A 9,646-nucleotide genomic window follows, 5' to 3' on the forward strand; every position below is an offset into this window, starting at 1 on the left:
GAACTTGAGTCCATATGTTTATTATCCATTCATGACAAGGAAATTGTTCGTTCATTTTGATTGTCCAACTTTGAAAAATTTTTTTTCTTACCAATTTGCAAAAAATAGATTATATCTATTAATATAAATAATAATGACATATTTATTACATCCCTTTCTTGTTACGAGCACTGTGCTAAACATTTTAAATTGGTTCTGAATATTGTAAACATTTTATCTGAGTTTGGTGTCTGTCTTTAATCCTTACTGAAACAGTATTTCCACTTTAAACCTTATAGAGGCTTTAAAAATTATGGGATAAAATTAATTAATTTATTTTATTTATTAGCTTTAGATATTCAAAAAGTCTATGCCACTCTAGAGTCAGACTAGCATTTATCTTTTTTCCTAGCTCCTATAGGATATTAAATATTTTAATAGCCAAATCAATCATATACACATATATAAATATAAGTATTTATGATTGGCTAGCTACCTACAATATAACTATCTTTTCTGTTTTAAAAAATGTGTATCCTTTTATAACAATTTATTTTAAATATATAGATAACTAAAAAATGGGAGCAGGGGCCAGGATTACCCACAATCCCACCAACCTGAGACAATCCCTATTAACATTAGAGAATTCCAGCCCTGGCTGGTGTAGCTCAGTGGATTGAGCATGGGCTGTGAACCAAAGGCTTCCAGTTTGATTCCCAGTCAGGAAACAAGCTTGGGTTGTAGGCCAGGTCCCTGGTGGGGGCCACATGAGAAGCAACCACATACTGATGTTTTTTTTCTCTACCTTTCTTTCTCCTTCCCTTCCCCTCTCTCTAAAAAGTAAATAGATAAAATCTTTTAACAAAAATTAGAGCATTCCAGATTATATTCTATATATAAATATGTAACATGTTTTTATACAAAAATAGCATTATACTATGCATCTCTTTTGTAACCTCTCCCCACGCTTTAGCTACAGGGAGTGAATTTCTTTCTATGTGGGCACTCTATATTCTCATCATTAGTCATTCATTTGGATGGAGGAGACATCACTAATGAAATACTTTCACTTCCCAGAGAAGGAAACCTCTACTGAATCATTCCAGGAAAAATCTCACCTGCCTGTTTGATGTTCATCTGGTCAGAATTTCCTAAGGCAATTTAATCTCATTATTTCTCAAAGATTTTTCCCTTTCTTCGAGAGCCTGCCAGGGGAAAAAAAAATGAAGAAAAAAAAAAGAAGAAAAGAAAGAAAAAAGGCTATCTAGTGGTCAGTCATTAGCCTGCCCCAACAAGAAAACAACTCAGAAACAAAATTAAAATCACTTTCTTAGCAAGGCATGGTTCAAAATATTCTTCTAAATTAGGTTTCCTTAATTTGCTTTCCCTATTCTTTCCCACACCTCATTCTCTTTCCCCTACCCATTCTGCATGCAGGTCTCCTTTCTTTAGATAATTTTCAACGTGCGCCCCTTATATATTTCTCAACAAATACAGTGATATGATTTGCTCTCTCAGATACCTGACCTTAGTTAGGTCTGTTGTAGCTGCAACACTAGTACAGGCCATTCCATCCATTATGAATGCATTCATGTGTGTGCCGGCAACAGTAGGCCGGTGGTAATGTTACCTTATTCTGGAGACTTACCTTTATGAATAAATAATGATATGTTTCTGTAAAATGACTTTAGCAAAAGCAGAGAAACCATTTCTTCTCAAAAGACTGAACAGTTTCAAAAATAAAAATTGATACCAAAGGTTTATTAATAGGATAGACACCATTTATGTGGAAAAGAAAAAAGACAAAGAAAGAAAGAAATGAATTGGAAACTCTATAATGCTTAATTGTGTAGCTGGAGTTCTTCAGATGGCAAGTGCAAAATCTAAAAGAACAGATAAAAGAGCCTAAAATAGATTCTTGCATATGCAAGGACACTTATCTCTCTATCTCCAAACATTGTGAAAAATAATTAGTTTACTACTCTTAAAAATCTTTGATAAAGATATATTTCTATCTATTAAGATAATATTGAAAAGCTGTAATAAATAATGTCAATGAGAGTGATAATAACAGTATTATATATGATAGATTTTTATTATTTAACATTATCTTTTTTTTCTGTCTTAACGAATTCACATTAGACTTGTGTATTAAGCTAGATATTCAAGTCTTGGTACTAATTTAAATAGCTTCATGCAGTATAGTGAGCTTCTTGAGATGATCCATTCTGTACTGTATAATCTAGTCCAATTTCCAGCAATGTAGAAAGTGCTTTGTGGTTGCCACTAGAGGGCAAATAGCCTTCTGGACTTCTCTTTGACCAAAGAGCGTCTCAGTCCAGGCAGCCAAAGTTTTAAGGTCTCATATACCTAGTCTTAAACCTTGGATTGACAACTCCTAGTCAACCCACAGGCTCAGCAGGCTAAGAACATTTAAAGTGAAGATTTAAATGTGCTCTTTTACCATTTTACCAAATGGTCCATTTGGGATGATAGACATCTTCCCGGTGTGTACTAACTCCTGACCTTCTAATCCTACCTAGCCTTTCTGATCTAGATCTTAAATCCCACCACACTGCCAGCAAAATTATCTAACCTCACAGCATTCAACAGAATTCTTAGAACTTAGAGTGACATAAAAAGTACTTTCCAACCTCATTAATTTCTACTTACATTTCCGGTCTCACCTCCTACCACTCTCATATTCCCTCTACTCTGCATTACTTCCTTGCAGTTCCTTAAATATTATGTTATTTTAGGTACCCTGTCTTTGCTCCATCTATTACTTCTATCTGAGATGCCGGCACTACCCACAATACATTATTGAAGACACAGTTCAGATATTAGCTGCGAGAAGCCTTCTGGCCGATCCTGATTTCTTTCTTGCCCCTCTTCCTGTTCCTAAGCAATAGATTCAGTTTCTCCCTTCTCTGTGCTCCTCCAGCATTTTATACACACCCATTTACAATGCTAACTCTGGTACTGTGATTATGTCTAGCAGAATAGGAACATTCAATCTGTTTTGAAATGTAAACTCAACTGTTTTGTCTTTTTTTTTTCCCTGCATTAGATATTGTTAGTTCTGGAAGAAGGATGGAATGCAAACAACTCCTTTCCACGCCAGGATGCAGAGAGCAGGCAGTTGTGGTATTTGAAGACTGACTTCTCACTGCCCTTGAGTAAGCAGGTACAAGACTTCCACAAATAATAAGTTGGACTTCACTGCTAGTTAAAAGAAGCAAGTAGGACTTTAGGCATAAAGAAATATCTGGAATCTGGAGAGACCAGGTAGACCAGAAAAGGGTTGGAAAGGCCAAACATCACTGCCCAGGGTCAGGAAAGTCGTCTGAAATAGGGCTGCTGCCTGGAGGTGCCCCTGAGTGGGCTCCAAGCAGAGCCCTGGGGGAGGCTCCATTGTAGTGCTCAGGGGCTGTGCCCTCAGCACAGGACCATCTCAGTCGATGGAAGTCCTGCCCCAACTGGGTGAATGATCATGAGGTATGATTCTCACCCTGTGATAAAATCTTCTTGTCATTTTTAGAGAACAACAAACTACTCCTTAAAACTATCAAAGAGCATTAAAAATAAGGTGAGCCTGAGAAACTGTCACAGCCAGGAGGAACCTAAGGAGACACGGCAACTAAATGTAGTGTGGTGTTCTGGAAGGGATGCTTTAATAGATAGAAATGGACATTAGGCGAAAACTAAAGGGATCAGAATGCAGTGTAGACTACTCAATACAGCGTGTCAGGATTGGTTCATTCATTATAATTATATATTTATCCCACCAAGGTAAAATATTAGTAATAGTGGAAGCTGCATGTGCCATATATGGAATCTCTCTACTATTCCCAATGATTCTGTAAATATAAAACTGTTCTAAAGGCAAAAGTTTATTAAAAAGAAAGAGAAGGAGGAGTAGAAGAAGGAGAGGAGAAAAAGAACCACAAACAAACTAACCTGCGAAAATACCTCCTTCCAAGTCCTCAGGACACTGGAAGTGCCCAGGGCACAGGGACCGCTCAGCACACAGGGACTGATGACACTGATCAATATCCTCAAGTGCCTGGTTTTTTAATGTCACTAAATACGTACTTGGGGGATTAAAATTTCTTTCCAATAAAGAAGTAACAAAAGGTAGTAAAACATGTTGTTCTTCTGAGTATGTATATATACATAAACATATACATATATATAGTTTTCTTCTAAATACATATAAAGAGGTGTGTTTTTTTGCTTAAATTGCAAAAAATGTTATTGGAGTTCAACAGAGTTTAGCTTAGCATTTAAAAGCATGCTGTGAGATAAACTGTTATCTTAGTGCACAAAATAATGCAAACTCCATTCTTTAATAATATTGCCACTTTTCTGATGTTAACCTGGAGGTAAACCATCTTTATAATAATGAGATGTTAAAAGTGAGGCAGAAAATACTTAAGGAGACATCATGTCGAAAATCATGTCTAAATAGTTTTAAGTAAAGAAAAAAGGTTCAATTACTTTTTTATATAAAAAAGAAGCAAATGTATTACAATTCTCCTAAGTATTAATATTTAAAGTACATAGTCTAAAAATAAAAGGTGCTCTTCTAATGAATTTTTAATATAAAAATTATTCTCTATTTTTTTTAGTTTACTGAAAGTCTCTTGGTAAATGATATTTATCAAATAGCATTTTATCCATGAGGGGTATTTCAAAATAATTTGAAATACAGACATTGTACTTTTGAATCTTGCATAGTTCGGGATATTTGTCTTTCAAAATGGTAAGGTATGGTAGGAACTTACACTTAAAAGAAGAAGATGTCAAAGAAAGGAAAGATGACCCGAATATAAAGGCTTCAGATAATGAATTTAAAAGCTTTTCCTCTGCCGGCGTCCTGTGCATTGACCAAAGCAGCTGGGGGTCTTGCTGATGACTCAGAACTCTGCTAAACCATCTTGCTTATCACAAGGGAGGCTATCAACCACACAAATATAAAGCTGTAGCCCACTCTCTTTTTAGTTTGAACAGACAATTCATACTGATATTTTATTCTGGACATATTGTGAGAAATGTAAAAAGGTCATTTTTGATACTTTCAGAATAAATTTAAATTAATGCTGTTCTAAAATATACTCACTATCAGATATATATTTAAATGTATTCCAGATAACATATTAAAATGTATTAATACCAGATGGTGGTAATTAATTACAGGGAATAGGCCCTCTGTTTCTTTCTCAAAATAAAGTACGAGGAATGAATACAAGGAAAGAGTGAGGAAGTGTATGTGGTTGGAGGCAACAGGGTGGGAAGAGCTCTAGGTGATGTACAGAGTTGAGAAGACTGGGTGGAAACCCTCTCTGCGCCGACAACTCTACGGGTGAGCATCCATGCCTACTCTAGGAGCCTACTGTGCTTAGAAACTTGATGCGGCATTTTCTAATTTTAAAAACTTCAACAAATCAACTATGCATATTTCAGAACTCAGGACTCTGATGTTCAGAGAGTTTGGTAACTGGTCCAAGGTCATCTACCCAGTAGAAGCAGACCCAAGTATCAAGCCTAGATTATTGGATTCTGTAGACCTGCTGTACTATCACTTGGCATATCCCTGTCAAAAAAATTTATACCTGATTTTGGATTGGAGATTTTGGTAGGTTAATTCATCCCTGTAGGAGCTACTAAAGGTCAAGCTCATTGTTGAGGCTAATTGAACCTCATCAATTTTCTCAACTTCTTTTTTGATATCTATAATCTTTGCTCTCTTTTGTGGACCATAAAAAAGGATATCACTGCTTTTGCCAAATGCTTTATGCTGTACTACGAACCAGGACAATACTGCACCGGTGCCCCTATGCTACATCTGCACTCAGAATGTCTAGAGCAGGGTTGGAAATCTGATAACCTGCATATGTATTTTTATGGCCCAGTAGTGCTTTAATTATATAAATTGGGGGGGGGGGCTCATTATTATTGTTTCTAGTTCTCTGTAGACATTTTCCACCTTGTCTTTTGATTTTTTTAAATATAAGTGGTGGGGGTTTTAAAGTCTGTGTCTGAAATCTCCATTATCTGGATTACCTGTGAGTCTGTTCTTTTGTCTGTTCTCTTTTTTGTTTGTCTTCTGGATTTTGGCCACATCCTGTCTCCTTGTTTGCCTGATCGTTATTGATTACCAGACATTATATGGAAATTTTCAAGGGACTCTGTATAGTTTCATACACCCCCAGAGAGAATGTAGGTAGGCTTGGATCAGGCAACTAGGTTAGGGGCCCTATAACGCCTAAACACCTTGACAGAATCAGCAAATGGAGATTATCTGAGGTTGGCTTTCAGTCCTGTGAAAACTGATCCATTTCCAGTTCACTGTTATTGCTAACTATAAGCCTCCCCCGGGGCAAACTGACTGCCCGAGGTATGCACCAAGATCCTTACACTTTGGCAAACACTGACCTCCAATTTTCAGTGTCCCGCCTCCATGAGTCTGTCCACGGGTCTCTTGGTTTTCATCCTCTCAACCACATCTTTCAGAACCTGCCATGACCTTCAGGAGAAAAGTGGACCCAAATATCAGGTTCACCTCATCCTCTCTCAGATCTTGACCGTACAATTCTTCACAGCTGTGCTGGCTTTGCATGACTTTACATTTTTATTTTTTTAATATTTAGTCCAGTTCCTCTAGCCTCCCTCAGCTGGTCCAAAACAACCTAGGCTGTTAATGCTGAGAGAGCACTCATACATATCAGTTATTTTTAAATTTATCTCACTATAAAAATACGGTTTCCATAAAAAACTGAGATATTTGACTTCTCATAAAAAAAATTATGCCCTGGCTGGTGTGGCTCAATAGATTGAGAGCCAGCCTACAAAGAAAGGGGTCGCTGATTCAATTCCCAGTCAGGCCACAAGCCTGGGTTGCAGGCCAGGTCCCTGGTAGGGGAGGTGTGAGAGGCAACCACATATCGATGTTTCTCTCCCTCTCTTTCTCCTTCCCTTCCCCTCTAAAAGTAAATAAATAAAATCTTAAAAAAAAATTAGATATCAGGGCATACTGACCCCAAGTTTCTCCATGTCAGCCATCTGTTGAATCAGAGTAAGGGCTGTCACTTTCAGATAATGTCAGGCATGATTCTAGTTCACAAGTTTTTCTAATGTCCCAGTTTATCATACCAGTTGTCTTTGTTCATTTCTGCTACTTGCCTGGCCCCTATAGCCATTTGCTTTTGTGACCCCTAGTTCAAATGACTACAAGTTAGGCAACAAAAATCCAAATAAGCTGAACTGAGTTAACACCCAGCAGCAACAGAGAATTTGCTTATTCTGATTGACAACCCTCGGAACTAAAGAAATTCCTGTACACATAATACAGTGGAGGTAAGTCACAAAACATCATTATTTACATTCTGCAATGAGTTTTTATCTATAAGCATTTCTCATTTTTACTTGCTAACTCACAAGTTTTGATTATCCAATCATGACCAAGCAATTCTTATCTATAGCAATTGCTTAAAGACTTATAGTTTCTTCCTTAATTGAATCTCATTTCCTTGTTTCCTCAATTGAAATAATTAAATGATTGTCCATGGAATTTTGCAAAAATTAATTTGAGTAATAATGAATATTCAGTTTTGGGGGAGAGGTTAACTTTCTCATGCATTACATCCATGACTGGAAGATGCTCATTTTGTCTCTCACTTGCCGAATATTTAAGCAGACACCCTGTGTCAGGCACTATCCTAAATGCTGAAGATGCCAAGATGAATAAGGCACAGGCCCTGACCTAGAGAAGCTCACTGTAGTAGGGAAACAGACACGAAAAACTGTCCTTACAACAATTCATAGTGAATAATGTTAATTGAGTTATGAACAAAGAACAACAGAAGTGGTTAGGTATGTCTCGGGAGTAGAAAAGAAAGGCTTTCAGAAGGAAGAGTATTTCCACTTGCTCTTAAGAAGATGATTTAGTTGTTGGTCAAGTAAAAAAGAGGAAGAATGTCTTTTTGGTGTCTTGAGTAAACATTAGTTCCCCCAAACTCCCTCTAGTTTCCCTGCCTCAAATTCTTTCCTCTCTACAACAATTGTTTGAAAGCAAAATCTGATCATTGGTGTCCCTCCTCTTCATGATGAATTTAGACCCCTCAGCTGAGGCCTTTGTCATTCTGACAAAGACATCCTACCCCACTTCCTGTCCTGGTTCCCGGGCAGGGTATGAACACTCAAAAGAACATGTAACTTCGTGTGGGGGCAACTTTTCCCACGTGTCCCCCCAGCCACCACGGATGAGAGTAAACATGACAGAGACATGATGTGAGCTGCTTGGGGAGGAAAGGTGGCAGATCCCTCAAAGGGGAAAGGCCAAGAGCCCCCTGCTCAAGAGGCTTTTATTGGGTTCATTTGCACAAGAATACAGGTAAGGATCAAACAATAGATAGCATTCAAAGAACTATCAGGGCTTATTCTCAGTCAGGGTCAGATAGCTAACAAGCCATAAAACTTTGAGGAACAAACTTCTTGCTTGGACCCTTATCATTTAAATGACAGCATTCTAAACAAAGCAGGTTTCACAGGATTTTTACATAGTCTTTCTTATGCCTGATTTACTCCATACCTGCCCTTTCCAGCATAGAGCTGCACCGCCCTCCCCATCATAGGGTTTTAGGCTTAAGTGGATTAGAGCCAGGCAGCACTTCTCCCAGACTGAAATGGGGATTCGGACTACGTCACAATAGCCAGGGGGATGAGGGTCCGTTGCTCCCTCTTTGTCGTAGCCCCCCAAGTCCTTCCATGATGGCCTCCCAAGTGATTATGTCTGGCCTAGTGATACAGGGTGCAGCCAAGGCGGGGGGGGCAAAAAAAAGATTTGGAATGGTGTCCAGAATTCAAAGTGTATAGGAATATTGGAGAGACATATAAGATGTCCTCAACCCCCCCCCCCCACCAGCAGGGGGAAGTGGAGCAGGGCCATTGAGAGCTGTTTTGCATAGCAACAGTTTTGAAGCTAACCTCTGGAATGGCCATTTAACATATCTATAACCTTTAACTGGTTTCATAGATATGTTAAATAGCTGTGACCATGCTCTGTGCCAGAAAGAAGGGAGTGGCTTCTACCCAAGATGTAACTAGGGGGGCAGGTCCCCCTAGTTACAGCACCTGCGTGAGAGCTTGGAATTGATTGACTCCAGGACATGGGGTGATGGCCCATTAGTCCTGCCCAGACTAATGATGGCAGCCCAGTAAAGCTGGGAGGGTATGAGAGTCCTGGCAGGTGTAACTGATTGTAGGAGGATTCGGAAATGGGGCAGCAAAGGAGGATGGGTGCGGAGATTTAAACCGAGGTGCGGCAGCCATTGGAGGAGCGAGTCACAGGGTCTCAGTTGAGTTAAGATCCCCTGTTGCCGAGGTGAAGAGGAGAGAGAACCGTGTGGTTTTGGCCAGAGTGCAGACCCCTGCGGCCAGATGCAAGGGAGAGCTACCCGGTTTCAGCGGAGTAAGGATCCCCTCTTGGCCAGGTGAAGAGGGAGCCATGTGGTTTTGGCAGAGTGCAGACCCATTCTTTCCCAGGTGAAAGGGAAAACCATGCAGCTTTGCCAGAATGGAGATCCCTGCAGCCAGGTGAAGAAGAAAGCCACATGCTTTTGGTGGAGTGTGGACCCCTGCAGCTTTGGTAGAAGAGGCCCACGCA

The sequence above is a fragment of the Artibeus jamaicensis genome, unplaced genomic scaffold (genome assembly GCF_021234435.1).
Source record: "Artibeus jamaicensis isolate MK-2021 breed Jamaican fruit bat unplaced genomic scaffold, CSHL_Jam_final contig_482, whole genome shotgun sequence".
Classification (NCBI taxonomy): domain Eukaryota; kingdom Metazoa; phylum Chordata; class Mammalia; order Chiroptera; family Phyllostomidae; genus Artibeus; species Artibeus jamaicensis.